The sequence below is a fragment of the Podarcis gaigeae genome (genome assembly GCF_964106915.1).
Source record: "Podarcis gaigeae genome assembly, chromosome: 13".
Taxonomy (NCBI): domain Eukaryota; kingdom Metazoa; phylum Chordata; class Lepidosauria; order Squamata; family Lacertidae; genus Podarcis; species Podarcis gaigeae.
Window position 1 is genome coordinate 31,871,540 of NC_139689.1, and position 17,336 is coordinate 31,888,875.

The following is a 17,336-nucleotide window of genomic DNA, read 5'->3' on the forward strand; positions in this document are numbered from 1 at the left end:
AAATGCTTCTTGCTTGCCTGGTTAGAGAATGAAGTGAACGGGGTGGTGTGAAATGAATGGAGACCTCTGACTTGTAGATACTTCATAGTTTTTCCTGGTAAGGGAGCTAATGGCTTATCTGTAAGGACAGATTCACCCTACAGTCCAGATTTCATTTATTGTCCAGATAATGCTCCATACTGTGATTTCAGATGGCTCACCATGCAAGGCAACCGTTTTTCAGATCTGTGGGTTCCTGGTTCTAGCCCCAGTACCTGCTGATACAAGACAGGTAGCTGAGCAGAAGATCTACTGCACCAGCAACATCTAAGCAGCATGTATAGAGTTTCATAGCTGGCCCTGTATCCAGCCAGCCATTTTTCTGGCTCATTCAAGGCCCCAATTCTGGGTATTGTTAGCTCAAGGGCATTTAGCAAGACAGGAACCCAGGATTCAGCAGGATTTGAAACAGGGACTCTTCCTTGGTAAGCTCTCTACCCACAGTGTACTGACTGATCCTGACCTCAACATGCAATGGGGCCTGCAATGGAATCCTGCTCTATAGATGAGACTCAGATCTATGCTGAGGTGCAACCTGGATCTCAGTGGTTCAGCATCCTCTTCTGACAATATCTTATTGGAGTGGGACTGCACATGCAGCAGAATGAAGTGGTAAGAATGCTGGTAGAGTGGGCCATACCATTTCAGACTCCAGGTGGAACATTCCCTTATGCAAAAAAAAACCAAACAAAAAAAAAGCCCAATGCCATCAAGGAAAGGGGTGCCTCCATAGCCCTGCCTCTTCCCTGCTCTGCTGGTGTCTATTTGCAGGGAGTTTTGTTTACAAGGGGTAGCATTAAAGAATGTCTCCCCTCACCTGCAGTCTGAAGTGGTACAGCCATTCTTCCACTTCAGTTATTTGATCCTGCAAGTTTTCTGAATCCATAACAGCCCAAGGCAGAACACAGCAGCAAATCACAGGGCTTGGCAGAGAGGGTGTGGGCAGTCAGCTAATTCATAAAGGGTTTGATTATCAGGCTTGCTATATTTTGGATGCGTGTGTCTGCCTCTTCCAACCAGCCAAAGTAAAATCTATCTAAAAGATTCCAAGGCTTGTCAATTTCCAGATAGTTGAAATATGAGCAGTGACTAGGTCAATTGTGGAATAAATGAAAATGTAATATATGTGCCGTTGAATTTCTTTGTGAAAATGAGTCGCTCGCTCAGTTTTAGCCCGTTTAACATAATTGCCCAATTTAGTTCATTAGCCCTGTTTCTACCTAATTGAGGTGGAACGGTATGGAGCTTTCTGAAGCGATTTAGACGCTGCTCCCTGCCCCCTAATTTCAGCAGAATTAGTCCAAGTGCTTATTAAAATGAGACAGTGGTAACGTCATGTCCAGAAGGCACTTTCCTGCAGCATTTGTGGGGCCAATCACCACTCCTTAGCAAGGAGTCTGTGGCTTTAATCAGAGACCTTATGGACTAAGGCTAGTGAGCTACTTGGGGCTGCATCAGCTCAGGCCTCCAAGCCCCCTTCAATGAACAGGGTGGGTGTGAGTGTGACTAGATTCAGATTACATGCCTAGATTCAGGGAGAGTGAGTCTAGCCCAACCACTTTCTTGACATGCTAGTTTTCTAAATGCAGGGCTTCCCCCCCCCCCATTTGGAAGCACCCCATCCACAGAGCCCCCACCTACAGCCTGCAATTGTACCATCCATTTCACAGGTTTACCTCATCAGCTGTTTCGGAACATCCATACCTTGCACAGAACAATTTCCAATTGATGAATACATCCCGCTGCAACCCGCTTACAGCAAAGGGGAAATAAGGCAAAATCATTTGCTGCTGGGTGATTCACCCAGTTCTGTTAATTAAATGACTCATCCAATTCCCCTTGCTTTTATTGCCCCAATGGCTCATGCCTTGGACATGGGAGGTTAATACTAGCCCTAATCATCCAGAGGAAATAATAGATTTTGTAATGATGGCCGGCAACCTCGAGCAGCAGTTTTATGAAATGAAATGGTGTGCATGTGTATATGTTAGGAAGAGAGTGCTATTCAAAGGAACTCAAAAGACAGGAGAGCACACACACACACACACTGTCTTTTCAGTGGAAAATCTTTGTGGGGAGGAAGAAAAAGAGATTGTATCAATGACAAATTTTCCTGAAGACATCAAAGTGATCCTCCCACTTCTCTCCCCCGCCTCCTTATCACATCAGGGGCTGCTACACCACTTCAACTTCAGTCCAGGGGCAGCTCATTCTGGCCAGCAAGCAAGCTACCTCCTCGCTACTTGCTGTTTTGCAGAAAACTAGGTGACTGAAAGATGAATTGCCAAAAGGTCCCAGTGGTCAGGGGGGCAGGTTGATACTGTCAAAGCAGGAAAGGGACATTCTCAGGAGCAGGGCCTGGTTGAGCTCTTCATCTCCACAAAGTCATGTTGGATGAAAGGCAGTGTTCAGAACTTGATATAGGCCGCAGAATATGAAGGTAAGCCGATTCTGTTAAAAGTAGAATTCAAGACAATTTCAGCCTGCCTTCTCTCTCTCGCTTTTCCTCTCTGGGCAAAAAAATATGTCCAGCCTTAACTTGGGGGGGGGGACTGGAGACTTCAAAAGTGTTTATTGCACAGCCTGAATACATATTTTGCCTGGTGAAGAATTATATGGAACTGTAAGGGAGTGGGTGCAAGTGCTACCTCTGCTGCACTGGAACCTGGAATACAAAGGGAGTGATGCTTCAGCAAAGAAAAAAGAAAAAAGCTAATGCTATTCTAGACTGCATCAACGGAAGTTTAATGTCCAGATGAAGGGAAGAAATAGTCCCGCTCTACTCTGCCTTGGTCAGACCACACCTGGAATAATGTATCCAGTTCTGGGTGCCACAATTTAAGAAGGATATTGTCAAGTATGAACGTGTGCAGAGAAATGCAACCAAGATGATCAAGGGTCTGGAAAACAAAGCCTTATGAGGAATGGTTGAGGGAGTTATGATAGCCATTTTCAAATATCTACAGGCCTGTCACATGGACAAGCTTGTTTCTTCCTGCTCTAGAGGGTAGGACTAGAACCAATGCATTCAAATCACAAGACAGTAGATTCCAACTAAACATCAAGAAGTTTCTGACAGTAAGCGTTATTTGACAGTGGAATGGTCTCCCTTGGAAGGTGGCTGACTCTTATTCCTTGGAGGCTTTTAAGTGGAGGTTGGATGATCATCTGTCATGTATGCTTTAGTTGAGATTTCTGCAGCGCATGAGGACTCGCCAAGTGGGTGGCTCGGTTCGGGGGCGGCTCGGGGGCCATTTAAATGACCCCCCATCAGCTGCTTGTGGCCCATGGGACACAGGTTGCCGACCCCTGGACTAGATTATCCTTGGGGTCCCTTCCAACTTCGCAGTTCTATGATTCTAAGGTGTCAAGAAAGGGCCTTTACTCAGGGCCTGCAGCAGGCAACCTTCAGGCCCCTTATCTCCTGCATCAGTGGTACTCCAGACAGACAGACAGGTTTCCAAAGGTCAATGGTGCATTCTAGTTCTGAGTGCTGTCAGCTGCTCAATGGAGAGACACAAAGACCTTAAAGAAACCCTCTTTCTCTGAGGCTAATCTAAACAACTGACCTATTATGTAACAATACAGGCTCTGGCTGCATTCACTCGGGAATTTATTCCATTTTCCTGATGTTTCCCTAGCTGTTAATTTCTGAATTACACCTGAGCTTTCGCACAACATAAAACTCGCTTCAGATAAACTAATGGAATGCTGTGCATATTTAGTGCTCATTTCTGTGTTATTTGTTTCCAGAAAAAAAAACTGTCTGCAGCCTCCATAACCCCAAAAAATGGTGGTGTAAAGTGATAAATTTTGGGATGAAATATCAGCATCCAGTTCTTTCCTGCTGCTTTCATGGGGGAAAAGAAGCACACATTTTTGGAAGGGGTGGGGGAGTAGCAATGTTGTCCAATGACATCTGTTGTTGTGTCACACCATGCCCATTGCTGTGAATGAAATTTAGCATGCCATGGCAGTATATTGATCAGAAAGCCACAGTTCCATAATGTTTCAGGTTAGTAAATAGGACAGATGAGCTAGCATTATAACAAACTAACACAATATTCCCCACGTCTGAATGCACTCTGCCTTTTCTTATCCTTGTACCCACTGCATCTATGCTGTCCAATATTTGCCCTCTAACTTGTCTGTGACTATATGTCCTGCTTCTGATTCTGTTTCCCTGATCCAATACCTAATCTCCAGCTTGTACATGACCCAAGCCTCCTGTCACTGGACCCCAAACCAGAGGCTACAGTATCACCAGGTGAGGTGCCAAATCAGATTCCCAGCTCTGAGTCTGATGCTGGTTTTTCAGGGTCCTCTGAGCCCAAGGCTGACAGGTGAGAGCCCACTAAATTAGACCCTCCAGCACCAGTGTTTGAAATGAATATTGTAGGCTGTCTTTTAAACCACTGATGTATCTTTTCCTCTAGTAAGTGGAATATAAACTTTGCTAAATAAATAAAATAAAAAATTAAGGGGAGGCAGTGTGGTGAACAAGATGTTCTTTTTCACCACACTGCCTCCCTCTCTTCCATAAATTCCTTTGGGGGGGCTCCCTGTCCACCCCCACAGCCTGCACAAACTTCTTGCCCTTGCTTTCAACTCACCCACAGCCTTGCCCCTCATTGTCTCAATGTCCTTATTTCTCCAAAACATCCCTTCCTGAAACCTTCTCTAGTCCAGTTCCACCACTGTGGCCATCCAATGTACTCTTGCTACCTGAAGCGACTCTGCCCATTTCCCTTTGCTTCTCCTCATACATAAAATTCTCTCCAATCATACTTCTGTGCGACCACCTTCCTCATCGCCTTTCCTTTCCACAAAAGTTGAAAAAAATATTGTGATCATCCCTTATTAGTGCAGCTCCTATCACTTCTTGGAAAACAATTTGTATAGCAATTTTTGAAATTTGAATTCAAAATATCAAATTTTAAAATTTATATTTAAAAAATTCCACATCCCAAACGGCTAAATTTCAAATCTAAAACCACCCAACGCCCGTGAGCAGGAATGTTTGCTAAAAATTGGAGAGAATGTTACTTTAATTGGAATGTTTTGCCCAAGAATATTGAATCTGCTGGCAAAACTCCCCCTCTCTTAAATTTAATCACTGCAGTGCGTTGCACCAAGGCAAGCCTCTCTCCTTCCTGGGCTCTGCACTCACAGCACGGTGCCACGCGATAGATAAGCATGTTGCATATCCCGTTTGCCTGGCTTTTAATTAAGCTGTCAGGCTGAAACAGAAATATCTCCTGGGAGGTGAGCAAGCGCTTCATGGCCATTTAATTTTTGTTTAGGATTTAAAACTCAAGCCTGTCCTGGTTGAAATTAACAAGAAGATTCCTGCTCACTGTCACTCTCAGTGATGAGATACTAATCACACGCCTTAATGAGAATGAAGAGTGTGGGGAGGCGGGAGGAAGAGAGAGAATCAAAGAGCTACATTTCACAGTATGATGTGGTTTCATTTAATTTCTTAGAGTTGTGAGGTTGTGGCAGGACTTCGCACCAAACTAGCAACACTCCGCTTGAAGATGTGTTCTGTGTTGGGCTTAATCTGGAGCAACTTTACCACTGAAACCCTGTTTCAGTGATGGAGCTCAGCCCTGAAACCTGAGGGTTTTTCATCAGGGTGACTGCTGTTTGGAGCAAGTGCATAATTTAATATGATTCCAGGGCCCATCACTGCTCAACTTATGAACTTATGAACACTGTTTTAATACATTAATTGAAATGTGTATAATAATAATAATAATAATAATAATAATAATAATAATAATAATACATGTGTAAAGAGCAGCTCCTTTCCACTTAGAGAATCATGGAGGATGGTCACATCCACATCATACATTTGAAGTACTTTGACACCACTTTAACAGTCGTGGAGAATCCTGGGAACAGTAGTTCAGGGAACTGTAGGTCTATGAGGTCAGCAGCTTTAAGAAACTACAATTCCCAAGATTTTGGGGGGAACTCACAACTGTTAAAGTGGTGTAAGAGTGATTTATGGTAGATGTGGCATGGATGTGACCAGTGAGTTGCAGGCAGACTCTTCTGAAATGAAGCAATGTTCCTTCTTGGATGGCCAAGTGTGCTACGCTACTGAGGATAGTCCTCTATTTGAAGGACCTTCAAACAACAATCCTTTGTCCAGTCTAAGTCTGCCTTAAAGATAAAAAAGGAAGACTGAATCTACTGAAGCAGCATTTCAACAGTTAAAACCTGGGCAGAAGACTGAGCAGAAACACAGCAAGACATCTGATCACAGCCTCCCATGCCATGGCAAGATATACTGCATTTCAATTTAAATTGTTGCAACTACTTCTAAATTTGCATCTATACATATATAAGCTTGCATATGCAAATCTTATGCAGATCTGTATCCTCTGTTCTTTTTTGGGGGGTGGCAAAAAGGTTAAGTGGCCACCCTACCACCTTCTCTTGCTTTCCCTGCTAGTTATTATTAAAGCATCAAGCTTGCTGCAGTTTTTGTTATCAGTGTCCTGCAGGTTACATGACGCATTGACAGGCTACAAATTGATGAGTCGACAAACGGGAGTGAGGAGATCATACACCACAAGGACACAAATCATGACATGAGAAGTTTACTCCCTTCTTCCCTGCAACTTCACTTCATGAGCATATGGGCTGAGGGATTTATCTGAGGAAAAGATGTCTGCCAAACACTAGAATTCTGGGAAAGATTATGTTACTCGCAAATATGTGTTTAAAAGCCCTAATTTGTCTGTTTATTAAATGAAAAGCAGTCTCTGGGGAAGCCAGCAACCCGTTTACTGAGCATTCATCCTGATTTGTGTACAGGGAGGTGAGACAGCGCCAGCTATTTATTGCACATTTGTCATGATTTGGTTGTGGGGAGGTTAGATTATGTGGCATTGAGCCAGTGTTATCCTACACTTTCCATAGCATTTTTCATCACTTTCCTTATCACAAAAAGTCTGGTCTTTGGGGGAAGTAGCCCTGTTGCACTCCCAAACAATGCAATTGTGCAACTGGAATTTGCCTATAAGACCTCATCCACACTTCTGTTTGCCCTGCAGCTTTCCTCTGGGAAAATCCAAGAATTGGTGATGAAGCAGAATAAATGGCAACTGGGTTTTCTGCAGATTGCCATTTGTTCCAATTTAGTGCTAAATAGAGGGTTTCCCAAGGGAAAGCAGTGGTGCAAAGGCAAAACTGCTAGGACATGTGCCTGGGAAGCATGGGATAAGTAGAGGTGTGGATGTGCTCTTACAGGCAAATTCAGGTTGCATAATTATAATTGTTTGGGAGTGAAATAAATCTACTTCCTCAAAACACTGGACTTTTTGTGATAAGGAAAGTAATGGAAAATGACCAAATCCCACTCAAAAGTATCCTATGACTGTGAATGAAGAATTATTGGGTGTGGGGGGTAGGGAGGTGATATTTAACTTTTCCCCTACCACAATTTACTTAATTGCCTTATTTCTGATGGTTGAGAAGACTGTGGGGAGTGGAGAAGATTCCTTTTTTTAGGTATCACAAGGCCCAGAATTCTACTAGTGCATTCCTTTCCCCCTCTGTCTAGATCTTGGCAGCTCAAATCCTGAGTTCTGATTGAATAACTGCATCTTTTTGTTTACATGGCCAATTAGGGCCAAATTAATGAAGCATCGAGTAGGAAGAACACAACTTGCTCTCTCGCTGTAGTAGCAGCTCAGTACACCCAGGCTGCATATTTCTTTGGATTTTAGCCCCATTAAAAGTCAGTGGGACTTGCTTCAAGTAAACATGCTTACGACTGAGATGTTAGTTGACTGTCTAGTTGACTGAATTGGGCTCAGGTAAGTCACAAACTCCATGCCTCTCCTAGGAAGCCCCAATGTAGTCATGAAATGGCCATCTCTGAATATACACAACCACAAAGCCCAACCAGGTGCCCTCCAGCAGAGGTGGATTTAGGGGAGTGTGGCTGCCTCAGTCGCACTGGGCACAGAGCCGAAGGAGTACCGAAGGGGGCACTATAACTATGATGTAGAATGGAAGGCGAGAGGCAGGGAGTGCCAGATTTTGGTGTTGCATAGGGCACTGCTGAAATTTGAGACCCCAAGGTCCGCCACCACATCCAGATCTTGCTGGATTACAACTCTGATCATCCCTGACCATTGGTTGGAGAGTTGGCACAGTTTGGGGCTGAACAGGGATGCGGGTGGCACTGTGGGTTAAACCACAGAGCCTAGGACTTGCTGATCAGAAGGTTGGCGGTTCGAATCCCCGTCACGGGTGAGCTCCCGTTGCTCGGTCCCTGCTCCTGCCAACCTAGCAGTTCGAAAGCACATAAAAGTGCAAGTAGATAAATAGGTACCGCTCCAGCGGAAAGGTAAACGGAGTTTCTGTGCACTGCTCTGGTTCGCCAGAAGCGGCTTAGTCCTGCTGGCCACATGACCCGGAAGCTGTACGCCGGCTCCCTCGGCCAATAAAGCGAGATGAGCGCCGCAACCCCAGAGTCGGTCACGGCTGGGCCTAATGGTCAGGGATCCCTTTACCTTTACCTTTAGGGTTTTTTGGAAGTTAGTGGGTGCCCTCCTTGAGCACACTCACCTCCTCTTCCCTGCCACTGTTACCACTCTCCATTCTCTTTCTCCCTCTCTGGGTGCAATCCGCACTGCCTCTCAGATAAAGGGAGAGAGAACAAGGCATGCAGAAGTTCTTGCTGGTCTCCCCACTCACTGCTTGCTCACGCAGAGAAGCCAGGTGAACAGGCAATAATACTGACAGGAGGAGGAGCAACAATAGGGAAAAAGGCTCCACGGATTGGCAGAGCCCTTGACCCCATAATGGGGTTTGGTCCTCGGCAGCTGACCAATGATGCCAACCTCTGACACCAGCCCCAGTTTAAAGGCCAAGGCAGGGGAATCTCTGAAAGAGTCTGAACTCCCTGCTAGCTGCCTTTTGGAACTTCTGATGTGAATTCAATACCTGACAGTTGGTAAAGAAGTGCCTGCAAATCCAATGCATCTGGCTTTGTGTGTTCTGCAGGCTTTTCATGCCTCCTTCCGATTAAGTTCCCCGTTAATCTACTGAGCCATTATTATGTTCAGAAAAGAAAAGCACAATTAAGGTGGTTTAAACAATGCAAACGAAAGCGGGGAGAGATCCCCCAGCCCTTGCAGCAAGGAAGTGAGGCAAAATGCAAGCCATGACATATACCGCATTTATTTAATTAATGCCTTTAAATAGGTGTGTATGGGAACTGTAGCTCCCAGCTTAGATTTCCTTCCGAAAGCTCTCCTAAATCAGATTTTTACTTTGTATTTTTACCCCCCAACTATCTCAGTTCTGGGTGCTGTTCTGTGATTTGGGGCTTTAGGACACAACCCTATATCTAAGAGGCCTCAGCTTTGAGGTAAAGACTTGCTGTAAAGGGGATTTCTGCTAGGGTGTGGTGGAAGCCTTGCTACACCAGCAGAACCTGAGATGCAACAGCATTGAAACAAGGCAGGAGGATCCCTCCACTGATGAAGATATGTCAGCACTGCAGGACAGCCTGAATGGAGTGGACTCATGGAAAGGTAGCAGAGAAGAGCAGCATAGTTATGTCACATGCCCTGTATTCCCCTGTTGATGGTGGAATTTGACAACAGCCCCAGAGTTGAAACAAGACTTTTTCATCTCAGCAAGCTCATTGAGAGGGAGAAAATATTAAGACAGCGGCCCTCTTGTTGACAGCTACCCAGTCCAAGCCACCATGACAAAGCATACATCATGGTGGAACTCAACATCCATTCAAAGCAATATTAAACAATACTAGTAATAATAATAACTATCATTATTAAATTTATATACTTCTTACATGCCAAAATGCCTTCTAAGCAGTTTACAAGTCTAATCACAGCACATCACCAAACCCTACAAAGTGAGACTCACAGGGCATTTGGCTTATGGGACTTTGCCCTCAGGGTCTACACACAAAGGAGCAACTTTGATGGTGGGAAATAGAGAGGAAAGACCCATTTCTTCTCCCCCAAGCTGTCCTCCATTTCAGGGTGGCCATTTGTTTCCCCTGCTATGATGAGATATACTGTATTTTTATGTGAATTCTAGAAATTATTTGTATGCCTCTATTTATACATATAAAATACAGATTTCATTCATATCTTCTCAACTTTTGGGGTGCTGCATTTCTTCTTCTTCGTCTTTTGGTGATGTGCAAGTGTCCCCCTGACATTTACATAGTCTTAATCTGACCCAGGGGTGAATAAACTTGGGGCTTGGGGGATCAACTTTGTTTACTAGAAGTCCTTGTCACCTAGAGCAGCCTTCCCCAACCTGGTGCCCTCCAGATGTTTTGGATTGCAAGACCCATCATCCCTGACCATTGCCCATTGCCCATGCTGGGTGGGGCTCTTGCGAGTTGGAGTTCAAAACACTGGGAGGGCACCAGGTATGGAAAGGCTGACCTAAATACACATGCAAAATAAAATTAATTGGTTGATGGCAGATAAAATTAAGGCGCAAGGTGTCTCAGAACATACACACCACTCTGGAATCTGATTTCAGTCCCAGAACGAGTTCATTTTCCTTTCACATGAAGATCTACTCCTGGCTTTCCTCCAAGCTTCCTTTCTTCAGCTGTCTAATTTAGGGAGTAAAAACCCCCTTCATTGTCACAACTCTTAAACAACTGGAAGTCAGAAAAGTTTGTTGATGTACTGTGTATCACCCAGATCCTTAGATCAAGATCTACCTCCCCCCCCTCCCCGCCCCAGCATCCCTGGCAGCTCTCTTTTCCAGCATTCTGGACCAGCCTGTTCCATTACGGCAAATGGACCACTGCCCCATCAACCTCAGTCTGCCCACAGTCAGCCTGCCTGCCTTTCTAATTAACAACCAGTCCAGGTGGACTGATCCTGCTTGTCAGCTTCCCCCTCTGCTTTAGTCTCAGTGTTGCCCTTTGAGAACTCAGGAAGGAGGAGAACAGGGACAAAACCAGAATGAGCTGGTTCTGCCTGCCATTGGCTCTGGCTCTACCTGATGTTGGAGTCCCTGCCTTCTGCCCCACCAGTCTCAGTGAGCACCAGCCCCCACTGCTCTGGAGTCAAGAAGGTCCCTGGAGTACCTGACCCCACTGTAGGCAATTAGGCATTGAGTTTATATAGTCTGCATAACTTACTTTGTTGTTTGAAAGATTTGCAAGCAGTTTTTTTAAGAGGTTGGTGGAACCGGTAGCCCTTCAGCTGTAGTTGGACTACCTCTCCCACCATCCCTGACTACTGACCATGATAGGTGGGGCAGATGAGAGCTGGAGTGCAACAACATCTGAAGCGCAGCAAGCTCCCCATTCCACTTGTTAAAAGTAACCTTATGCTGAGTCAGACACAATGATTTATCTTGGCTACTCCTGTCAACAGGCCTTGCTACTCAAACCTCAGCAGTGGAACGGCTTGAAGGTGAAAGCTGTCCTCACCACACCACCCGTACTGAAGCATGCCAGGTGTTTTAATTCATTAAACTCTAAGGAAGTCCAGGACAAAACATGCATGGAAGAGCCTGCATCATTAGCAGCGAAAGAAGAGCTTCGCTCAGGGTGTTTTATCTCCCTGGCGAAACACTCTGAGACTGGGCTAATGAGGCAGTGACATGCCGACAGAGCAATGGGAAAGGTGACATGCAGAGAGCCAGGGAGATAAAACAGGTCAGCAGAAGACAGGGAAGGACCACAAGTTCACCTGACACACACTCCCTACCCAGAAGCAAGACCACCCACCCGCTACTGATCTCCCTTCAAAGATTAAGCTGTATTGATAATCCAATTACCCAAAATGCCACAGGCACAGAGTGGGTGTATTGAAAAAAGGTGTGGTGTTTGGAGAGAGAGAGAGAGAGAGAGAGAGAGAGAGAGAGAGAGAGAGATGGATGGATGGATTCCTCCCTCCAAGTTTTGAAAAAGTTTGGATGTCAAGGGCTATTCACGCAAGAAGTGGCAAAACTTTCCATCCCTCTAGGCCAGGGACAGGGAACCTGATGTCCGACAGAGGTTGCCAGACTCTAATTCCCACCAACCTCAAACAGCATGGCTAATGGTCCAGGATGGTGGCCGTTGTAGTCCAATAAGATCTGGAAGGCCACAGGTTCTGCACCATGGCTCTAGACAGTGGTAGTCACAGAATCTCATTCAGGGTGCCTTCCCTGCAGGTTGCTTTCCCATCAAGGCTTATTTCTTGGTGGTCAAACAGTCAGTTATTTATTATATTATTGAAATTTGTATCTCTGCATTAATTTTGTATTTCTATATGCGTTGAATTGTGGTAGCCTGCTGCTCTAAGCAATAAAGATTTGGCTGGCCCTCCACAGTGAATCAAGCCCCGCCCTTAGCAAACAAAATAAGAGCATTACAAAGAGCACAGTGGATCAGCCTCTCTCTCTATATTCATCCTCCTCTGTTGGTCTTGGAAACCTGCCTGGAAGGAAGGGGCGGGGGGAGAGACAACCCCAAACATTTCTACCATGTAAGCTGAGGCCGCAAACCTGGTAACATCCACTGGATTGAGGTGTCATGGTATAAAACTTAATCTACCAACAAGAAACGTAGTCTACCATAAAAGCAACAGCGCCGGTGGCAGATATACAAAACCACGGGCGCCCCGTGGGATGATTTAATGTTCTACAAACAAGGAAGCGGCAAGGCTGTGCTCTGCCACAATGCACGGGGTGACAAGGGCCATGATTACACTGCAGCCAGCCAGGCGGAGAAACACACAAAATGCACGTCCAACTGCAACAAGCAAGGCCCCTTGTTTTCTAAAGAGCTAAATGCAGTTCTTGGAACTAATACGAGGATGTTGTGTTTCTGATGTGGGGGCTATGAGGATGCAGGAAGGAAATCCAGCACTAGGCTGGATTCGCTGAACCCAGTGCAAAATTGTACTGTGATGACTACCCAATATCTCAACCAATATTTCCATGTTTCTCAATATATTTTCTTAAGGCCAGAACATTTTTCCTTAAAGTGGGGGACATTTTTCAGTGCAAGGCTTCACTCTCTTGTGAGCAGCCTTCGGGGGGGGGGCGTATGTGTGCATGCCAGTGGTGGGTGGAGCCAGGGGCCACATTCTCACCATACATTTAAAGAGCAGATACCACTTTAAGTAGCCATGGCTTCCTCCAAAGGGTTCTGGGAGCTGTAGCTTGTTAAGAGTTATGAGAGTTGTTAGGAGACACAAACCCCTTTCCCCCTCCCAGAACTGCAGTTCTCAATCCCTTGTCATAGGGAACTCTGGGAATTGTAGCTCTGGGAGGGGAATAGAGGGTCTCCTGAGCTCCTTGGGGGAAACAATAGAAAATGTGTACTGTTTCAGCACAAGGAAGTTGCACAGAATTCCCCATTCATGACATATTTACTTCCACTTGGTAAAACTAGGGCAGGGTGTGAATTTTTATTAAGACTAGTAAATTATTTCTATTATTGTTATTACCACTATGTTCTGGTAAAAAGCCCTCCCAGGGAAGCTTGCATAAGAATGTAACAGGAATACACAGAAAGAGTCTGCCTAATGGTCCATTCAGCTCAATATTGTCTACACTGATTGGCAGCAGCTTCCCAGGGTTTCAGGCAGGGAGCATTCCCAACCCAACCTGGAGATGCCAGGGATTGATCAAACCTGGGACCTTCTGCATGCAAAGCAAATGCTCTACCACTGAGCTACAATCCTTAGGTATCATCAGACTATAAAAATACAATATCAGTAACATGCTGTCACTTAGGACAGTAGTTAGAAAGATCTCAAAGTTCACCACCAAACAGTCCACAAAATTTCCATAAGGGTGGTCATGCTAGCTTGCTTCAACAAAAATAAGGCTCCTTAAAGGTAAATGCTACAATCCTGCACATTTTTGCCTAGGAGCAAATGCTGCTGAACTCGGGAGCTTACTTCTGAGCAGACATACATAGGATTGCACTGTAACAAATTTATTATGGCATAATATTTTTTGTGGACAATATCTGACCACGTGTATTACCCACTTACATTTGATTACATGGATTGCGATCCACAAATGTGGATGCCATAATAAACTGCAGTCCATAAAATATCTCTGTGTGGCCATCTTTTACCGAGAGGATGAGACTGAATGAAAGGAGAACTTATTTATGATGAGGAGAGCTGCTGTGGTTTATATGAAATAGAAACTGCATTTATGAGCGAAATACCAATATTGATGTTTCCAGAGACATTTCTAAAGTGCAAGAGATTAACGCCTTCTAGATCAATAGGAATATATGCAGCGTCAGGGCTTTGCTCTGTCGAGTTGTGGTGTGTGGATTTGAAAGCAAACAGGAAAGGTGGCCAGACATATTTGCCCTCGTTTCTCCCACCTCCCACTTCCAGAACAGATAAAGAGCTTAGCTATGTTGCCCCTGCAAAGCATACCCTCAGCCACATTCTCTCTCATCATCTACACAGACGAAGCTCTACAGCAGACACATTTGTGGAATAGGCTGCATATCCACCATACTTTTAAAGCACAGCCTCAAAGAATCCAAGGAATTGTAGTTTGCTAAGTGTGCTGGGAATTGTAGGTTTGTGGTGGGTAAATTACACTTCCCAATATTCTTTTTGGGGGAGTGCTGTGCTTTAGATGTATGGCTTGTACACAACCACAGATGGAGCAGGGTTCTTGTATGTGGGTGGAGAAAGGTAGGCTTCCTAATAACAGAAAGCAGGACAATTAATACATAATGTAATGTAAAAGCTATACAAAAATCACAATACACTGTTATCAAATAGAGTTCATTTGTAGGGGGAGGGGACCCAAAACCTTGTACTCATTCATAGTTTATTATCCCTCACAATACCACATCAAGGCTGGTAACATGAGCTGGACATCAGATCTGCTTTGTATGCTCTGTAGTTTTCCACGATTAATTCTTTCTCAAAAACCATGTCAGGCTATTAATGAGCTGTGTTCCAAATCTGCTTTTGATATTCCATACGTCTACTTTCCTGTGGCTCCACTTCAACATAGAATACTTTGTTATATTAATTAGTCTCCTATTTATTGCCAGCTAGCTCCCTGCTTTGTTAATTCTGGTTTATAGCCTAGGGAACCTATTTTTCGCTACCGTTATTTCCTTTCAAAGGAAAGGGAATGCCTCGCCTCAGAAGTCTGTCAAGGAAAACAGGATGCAGATCAAGACAGATTAAGGATGAAGGCAAACAGACATGGCTCGAGTGGTGCACTCATTGTGGTTCCATGTTCACCCTTTACAGACAGATGTGCAAATGTCCAAACTGAATCAAACTGTTTCCCCCAGATTATAGGAGAAACTGGCTGCACAGTGTTCCTATTGGTTGGCCCTTGTGGCAATCACAAACCCAACCCACCCACCCAACAAAACAATGTTTTTAAGGGCTCGTCCAAGCTTTACTTGCCCCATGCCTAGAAAGCACAGGGCCAAGTGGTTTTCTGTTTATCACACTACTTTCTCAGTGAAAACCCACTCTTTACCACTGAATTGGGTCAAGCATCAGTCTGCATGACACCCAAATGATGCTCTGATTCAGTGGTAAAGAGCAGGTTTTGGGGGGGGAAAGCAGTGGGGCAAACGGATGTGTGGATGAGCCTAATTCACCCACCGCTAATGGACAGGCTTTTTTTTTTTTAATGCATGTTCAAGTGGGTGAACATTCCAACACCAATTAAAACAAGGTTCATGAAAGCCAAAAGCCTACCCAAATATTGGGGATGGAGTGGAAAACCATGCCTGAGTTGCAACCAAGTACATACAGTGGAACCTCGGGTTACGTACTGTCCTCCTTACGAACGCTTCAGGTAACAAGCTCTGCTAACCAGTAAGTGGAAGCTCCTGGTTGCAAACTTTGCCCCAGGATGCAAGTGGAAGTTGCACGGTAGTGGCAGGAGGCCCCATTAGCGAAAGCGCAGCTCATGTTAAGAACAGTTTCAGGTTAAGAATGGGCCTCCGGAATGAATTCAGTTCATAACCGGAGGTACCACTGTATGTGAAACAGCCACAGAAGTCAGAGCCAAGCAGAGATTGCCCCACAGCCAAAAAACCTGCAGCAGTTCTTGGGGGGAAAGTACATTTGTCTTTATCCTAAGGCAGATAAGAACTCGCAGTCAGCAGGGAAATCAAGGAAACATAAAGCACAAACCAATTCCTACAACCTCACTGAGGGAAATTTCCCCCTAGTAGATATGAGTACATTTGTTATACTTTACAGCAGGGTGTGGGGGGAAGGCAACATTATTGGCCATCCTTGGCCAACCCTCCAGGAGACAGTATGCCAGCAGTGGGTGTGCCCACTCACACTGCTGGGTGCACACACAATGGACACTGGCACAAACCTCTCTAGCACTTAATGCATTTTAATTTTTTAATTTTTGCTGCCACAAGCAAAATCAGTGAGGTCTTAGGTGGGTAGGAGATTGAGCACTCAAAGTGGTGGGTTTTTTTCAGGGGGTACGCAAGGGTACCAGCACCTCTTTTTGTTGTTGTTAAAAAGTGTGGCACTTACTGTAACAACTTCATGGTGAGTACCGGCACCTATTTTTCAGGGGAGGGGGGAGAAGCACTGGTTACCCCTTGCTCTAGATTTAAATGCCTGGCCTTGAGGGGAACAGAGAAGGGCCTATTCACCCCTAAGACTGTTGCATTCTCAAATAAATCAATAAATTGTGTGCTTACTTGGTAATAGCACTCTGCAGATGTTCAGAGACATTTTCTCCTTTATTATTATTTCCCAGGATCCAGTGTTGGGGCCTTGCATTGGAAATAACTTCTACAAGTAAGCTATTGTAAGAACTGGCTCAGATCCAGCCCTCTGGGGACAACTGTTCTCCAAGACTTGCTAGGGATGCTTTTTCACTTAAGCCTGGATGTGAAAGGGCTGATCTTGCTTAATGGAGATGGACAAATACAGTTGGACATAACTCAGGGGTGGAGCATCTGCTTCGCATGGAAATGGTCCCCAGTGCAATTGCCGATACCTTTGGTTAGGTCTGGGAAAGGCTCCTGCCTGAAACCATGAGGGCTACTGTCTGTACTGAATTAGATGGACCAATGTTCTGACTTGGTGCTAGAAAGCTTTCTATGTTCCCAATAATGAACTGCCCCACCAACCCCAGTCTACATTCCCATATTCCTGCTTACCACCAGCCCAAGGAGTGACACTGCCTGCCAGCATCTGCCTCCTTATTCTCAGTGTTGCTGTTTCAGAACACAGCAGGGAGAAGGATGGGGGCTAAACTAGAACCAGTTGGTTTCTACCTGTCATTACTCTGGCTCCACC

General features: G+C 45.0%; 1 protein-coding gene and 1 long non-coding RNA gene across 7 annotated transcripts in view; both read right to left on the reverse strand.

The window, feature by feature from the left end:
- Positions 1-17,336, reverse strand: part of LOC310829808 (acid-sensing ion channel 2) — a 385,605-nt gene that overhangs the window by 223,972 nt on the left and 144,297 nt on the right. The window lies entirely within an intron of this gene.
- Positions 2,088-9,188, reverse strand: LOC310829895. 2 transcript variants are annotated; one of them, XR_014557419.1, is made up of 3 exons: positions 9,007-9,188; positions 4,653-4,858; positions 2,088-2,704 (listed from the first exon to the last, which is right to left on the reverse strand). It is a non-coding gene; the product is annotated as an uncharacterized lncRNA (long non-coding RNA). The 2 variants fall into 2 exon arrangements; XR_014557418.1 differs by lacking the exon at positions 4,653-4,858.